This window comes from Salmo trutta, chromosome 28, assembly GCF_901001165.1.
Source record: "Salmo trutta chromosome 28, fSalTru1.1, whole genome shotgun sequence".
Lineage (NCBI taxonomy): Eukaryota > Metazoa > Chordata > Actinopteri > Salmoniformes > Salmonidae > Salmo > Salmo trutta.
Window position 1 is genome coordinate 12939207 of NC_042984.1, and position 5954 is coordinate 12945160.

The 5954-nt window shown below is 39.3% G+C and overlaps 1 long non-coding RNA gene across 1 annotated transcript; it reads left to right on the top strand.

Moving 5' to 3' along the window:
• Window positions 1-1115: 1115 nt before the first annotated feature.
• Window positions 1116-4352, top strand: LOC115165514 (uncharacterized). The gene is made up of 3 exons (XR_003870185.1): window positions 1116-1234; window positions 1349-1375; window positions 4020-4352. It is a non-coding gene; the product is annotated as an uncharacterized LOC115165514 (long non-coding RNA).
• The last annotated feature ends 1602 nt before the right edge of the window (window positions 4353-5954 follow it).

Sequence of the window (5954 nt, forward strand, 5' to 3'; positions counted from 1 at the left end):
CACGGAGAGAATTTATGGAAATATACAACTTTGAGGTTTCAAGCAAGGAATATGACACTGTTATTAAAGCTATACCTAGTGGGATAAAAACTTTACTTCAGAATAATGCATATTTTGGAATATCTCCGATTGTAAGCGATATTCAGTTGAATGGCATTGGTCTACTAGATACGAAATTCAACAATCGTTTAATAAGGGATATTTTCTACAGGAAGTCTATTCCCTCTGCGATATTTTGTTGGGCTTCATCGTTTGATGTAAACTGGCGCCGTGCTTGGCTCACTCCACACAGATTTATGGTGACCAATAAAGTAAAGGAGATCTCCTTTAAGATAATCCATAGATGCTATCCGTGTAATAGCTTAATTTCTAAATATATATTTGACGTTACCAGTGAATGCAGTTTTTGTGAACTAGAAACTGAATCTATTGAACACTTATTCTGTAATTGTTTATATAGTGAAGTGTTTTGGACTGATGTAAAACTATATCTTAGCCGCAAATTGCATACAACCATTGATATTACTAAGTTTGACATATTATTTTACTACACTGATTCCACAATTGAACGTGAGTATGTCATAAATCTCTTTATTTTATTAGGAAAATCTTTCATCCACAAATCAAAATTTATGAAGAAAAAGCCCCTTTTCTTAATTTTTTTATCTGATTTGGAACAGTACGTAGAATCTTTAAAACGTATACAAAACAATATGTCAAAAAAATGTATTCGATATATGTCTGTATTTGATTTGATATAATAGTTTTTTTTATTTTTCTCTAATTTCTTTGGATTCCCTCTGGCTGTTATGTTATGTTGTGTTTATGTTTTGCATGTTACTGTTATTTACAACAAGTTAAATAAAGATTTGTGCAAACTTAAAAAAAATATTTGTTACGCTAGCAAGACGTTGCATAGCAACATAATCAACTTCCGGTAGATAGGCGTAGCGCTAGTATGCTCAACTGAAAGGATAACCTTCGTTTCCATAATACAAAAATGAACTTATAGCATGTAGTATATACTCATTAGTAGTATATTAGTAGTAGTATTAGTAGTATATACTCAAGTATACAGTATGTTAGTATGGGTATTCGAACACAGCCCATGATTTATGAAATCTACATATCCCAGAATGTATGAGCGTCCAACAGTGATGACGTAATTTCAGTGTATAAATAACCGATCGAACGCTAGTAGCGCTCTTCTTGGAGACGGTGCCATCTGGTAGAGGTAAGTTCAATACAGAACCCGACACGTTTTGTGTTTTCGCATATGCATCCAAAGTAATCCAATGTAATTAAAAGGCATCCAACTGATCAACCTTTCTCTCCCTTTGCTTTACAGACACTACTCCACGACATGAGGGCAAAGGTACATTTTATCCCCTCGAAACGATTGATTTGTAGGCATCTTCCTTGTTGCTACGCTTGTTAGCTTTAAGTTACTTGGCTAGCTAGCCTGCTAACTTAACTGCGACATAACTGCACACATTTGAAATGTAGCTAGCCACCTGCTACATATTTTAAATGGATTGATTATCGAGTTCGGTGCGTAGGCTTGTAGTAAGTTCTAATACAATTAAATGGTAGACGTTTGAAAAATTAGGGCTTCTGCAATGAAGTGTTTTGTCATTCTACGATAGACTACTGGTCACATACACATGGTTAACATATGTTATTGGCGAGTGTAGCGAAATGCTTGTGCTTCTATTTCCGACAGTGCAGTAATACCTAACAATTCCACACCTACCTAAATCACCCAAATCTAAGTAAAATAGTGGAATAAGAATATATAGATGAGTAATGACAGAGCGGCATGATGCAATAGATGGTATAAAGTGTATATACATATGAGTTGACTAATACAGTAAATGTTTACATATCTTACATGTGACCAATAAAATGTGATTTATTAAATTGACTAATGATCCATTTATTAGTGGCCAAGTCTATGTTGGCAGCAGCCTCTTAGTGATGGCTGTTTAAGTCTGTTGGGCTTGAGAGGAGCTGTTTTTCAGTCACTCTGTCCCAGCTTTGATGCACCTGTACTGACCTCACCTCACTCATAGTAGCGTGGTGAACAGGCACTGGCTTTGTTGTCCTTGATGATCTTTTTGGCTAGAGGCATCATTACAGATCCTAGTTAAATTCCAGGCTGTCACAACTGCAGTGATTGGGAGTCCCATAGGGCTGCTCACAACTGGCCAAGCGTCGTCCGGGGTAGGCCGTCATTGTAAATTCGGGCTATTTTTAGGAAGTTTACTGGCTATTGTGTCAAGATTGACAAAGAAACTTGTTAATCCCACCAGTGTCCGATTTCAAAAATGCTTTACAGCGAAAGCACTAAACGATTGTTAGGTCAGCGCCTAGTCACAGATAAACACAGCCAAAAAGCAGGAAGAGAATTAATCACTAACCTTTGATCTTCATCAGATGACACTCATAGGACTTCATGTTACACAATACATGTATGTTTTGCTCGATAAAGTTCATATTTATATCCAAAAATCTGTTTACATTGGCGCATTATGTTCAGTAATGTTTTGCTTCCAAAACAGCCGGTGATTTTGCAGAGAGCCACATCAATTTACAGAAATACTCAACATAAATGTTGATGAAAATACAAGTGTTATGCATGGAACTTTAGATAAACTTCTCCTTAATGCAACCGCTGTGTCAGATTTCAAAAAGCTTTACCGAAAAAGCACACCATGCAATAATCTGAGTACGGCGCTCAGACACAAAAACAAGCCATACATATCCGCCATGTTGGGGTCAACAGAAGTCAGAAATAGCATTATAAATATTCACTTACCTTTCTTTGCTCTTCATCAGATTACACTCCCAGGAATCACAGTTCCACAAATGTTTTTTGTTCGATAAAGGCCATCCTTTATGTCCAAATACCTCTGTTTGCGCCTCCAGTTCACAAATCCAAATTCACGGTGCGCAGGCCAGACAAACTCAAAAAATTCCATTACAGTTCGTAGAAACATGTCAAACGATGTATAGAATCATTCTTTAGGATGTTTTTATCATAAATCTTCAATAAGATTTCAACCGGAGGATTCCTTTTTGTCTTTAGAAATGCAATGGAACTCAGCTACCTCTCACGGGCGTGCGCATGACTGAAGCTCATGCCCATCTGGCAGACCACTCACTCAATCAGCTCTTATTCTCCCCCACTTCACAGTAGAAGCCTCAAACAAGGTTCAAAAGACTGTTGACATCTAGTGGAAGCCTTAGGAAGTGCAATATGACCCCACAGACACTGTATATTGGATAGGCCAAGACTTGAAAAACTACAAACCTCAGATTTCCCACTTCCTGTTTTTTATTTTTTCTCTCAGCTTTTTGCCTGTCATGAGTTCTGTTATACTCACAGACATCAATCAAACAATTTTAGAAACTTCAGTGTTTTCTATCTAAATCTACTAATAATATGCATATCTTAGCTTCAGGGCCTGAGTAGCAGACAGTTTACTCTGGGCACCTTATTCATCCAAGCTACTCAATACTGCCACCCAGCCATAAGAAGTTAAGTTCTTTCTAAGGGAGTATGCGAGCGCACTCGTTCGTATAGCCAAAGCCTTAACATTAGTTATGTTGGCCAATGGAACTAGCTAGCCAAGTAGCTAACTGCAGACAAACCATAGAAATATACTTGTCACCAAGTAATCTAATTCTGTAGTCAACATGTGGACATGTGTTGAGTATCACATGTCCTGGCTCATTGCTGTAGGCAACTATTGTGCAATTGTAGCTAGCTTGTTGACATATTTTCAGTCACAGTCCCTTATTATGTGGAGGATGGAAATATCCCTTCTAGACCTGAGCATATGTTGGTAGAACTGTATTGACTGCAATTTGCTGTAAATGCCAGATGGGTGTTGCCAACCAAGCTTCTGAAATTGATCAGGGTGCAGTGATTTGTTCTAGCTAACTTAAACAGTTTGTCACTATGTAAAAGTAGCTAATGGTACATCTAACACCGGCCCCTCTGTTGTCTCTTCCAGTGGAGAAAGAAGCGTATGCGCAGGCTGAAGCGCAAGAGGCGAAAGATGAGGCAGAGGTCCAAGTAGACTGCCTCCCCCTACAACACCATGGCTGTGACCCTTCTGGACACAACACGGGACCAAGGATCTCATGTGCAAAGTCTGATCAGAGCTGTGCCATCCTTGCCAATGAGAGGCTGCAAAGAGACAGTTCTACTGTTGTCTTGGTCAAGAGACTCCACCACCTGCCTGGGAAATTTGATATGGGGACATTCTGGATTCTCTACTCTTCTACCAAACCTACCCTACTCCATTGCTTTTGTTTATAATTTCCAATAAAGTTTTTGGTTTAAAGTTGTCTTTGTTACTTCTGAAACACGGTCCAGAATGTAATTCCTATCATTCTGCAACCGTTTACCATTATTGCTGACTGAGTTCAGTTCTGGTGAAGAGTCAAATCAAACATTCTTATAGGTAACCCATATGTTGATGTGCTTCTCTTAAATGAACTAAGGTCATCAGTATGACTATCTGAGGAAAGGTTATGCTGCATGCAGCTAAGTCACGGTTGTAAGAGTGCATGGGCTACTTACTGTGACATGTTCTGTTGGTGGGCCATCTGGAGCTCTGGCTCCTGAGTGGCACAGCAGTCTAAGGCACTACATCTCGGTGCTAGAGGCCCGGTTTGATCCTGGGCTGTATCACAACCGTCTGATCAGGAGTCCCATACGGTGGCGCACGACTGACCCGGTGTCGTCCGGGTTAGGCAGTTATTGTAAACTGGCTTGCCTAGTTAAAGGTTAACATCTGACGCATACTTATTTGCCAGTGATGGCTGGGCATTCTGTCTTAAGAATGGTATGGTTCCCTTTTACTGTGCACTATTGACCAGGAGTAGTCAAAAGTAGTGCACTTAATAGGGAATATGGTGCCCTTTGGGATGCATCCTCAAAGGAAGACTGTCTACATTGAGTAGAAAGTGCAATGTTAACACAACCTACATGTTCTGTGCTTGACAGCCCATGGCAATGTAGCTGTATTTGTCTGTCAGGACAGTAGTAGCCTAGTGATGTGCCTCAGTCAAATCTGTGAGGTGTCTAGCCTATAAACTGATCTTTTATCTAAATATATAGCTCTGCCTGCTCTGTGGTAACACTAAGTGGTATCACAGCAACACATGCAACTTATTTTACCAGGTACATTTACTGTGAAAATTCTCATTTAAAACAATGACCTGGGGAATGAATAAGCCAAACTGAAGCTGGGGATGATTAGGTGGTCATGATGGTATGAGGACTAGATTAGGGATTTAGCCAGGACACTGGGTTTAACACGCCTGTTATGATAATTTCCATGGTATCTTTAGTGACCACAGAGAGGTCGGACACCTGTTTAGTGTCCCATCCAAAATCTTGTACCTTACACAGGGCAATGTCCCCAATCACTGCCCTGGGGCATTGATATCTTGGTTGAGGTAGTTTCCCTGCATACCTGGCTGTCACTAAGGACAATTCTGTAGGTAAAAACCATTCATTGCACGTTAGGTAGCCTATTCATGTGTAGAATACTGTTGTATTGTAGCCAATGGTTTAAACTTAACGCTATGTAAACATCTATGATTGTATGTAGGCCTTCATTTTGTTATTAAGTTAATGTGAAAAATAAATAAAACCTCCAACTCAAAACCTCAAATAGTCAAGAAAAAACAGGTTAACCCTGGAGGCAAAATGGTTTGATCTCTCAGGCACTGTCTTGTAGGCTTACAGGCTGTTCAAATCGATGTCAGCCAAGCATACTCTTGGTTTTTAAACAAGTGATAGCTTTGGGTTTGAAAATGGGTGGCCTATTTTGTAGAACATTTACGTTTTTCCCATTACAAATGCATCTTAGACTATTAATAATCAGTTTCTAAATTACTAATTTACTAGCTTAGGCCCACTGAGGAAAAATACAGAA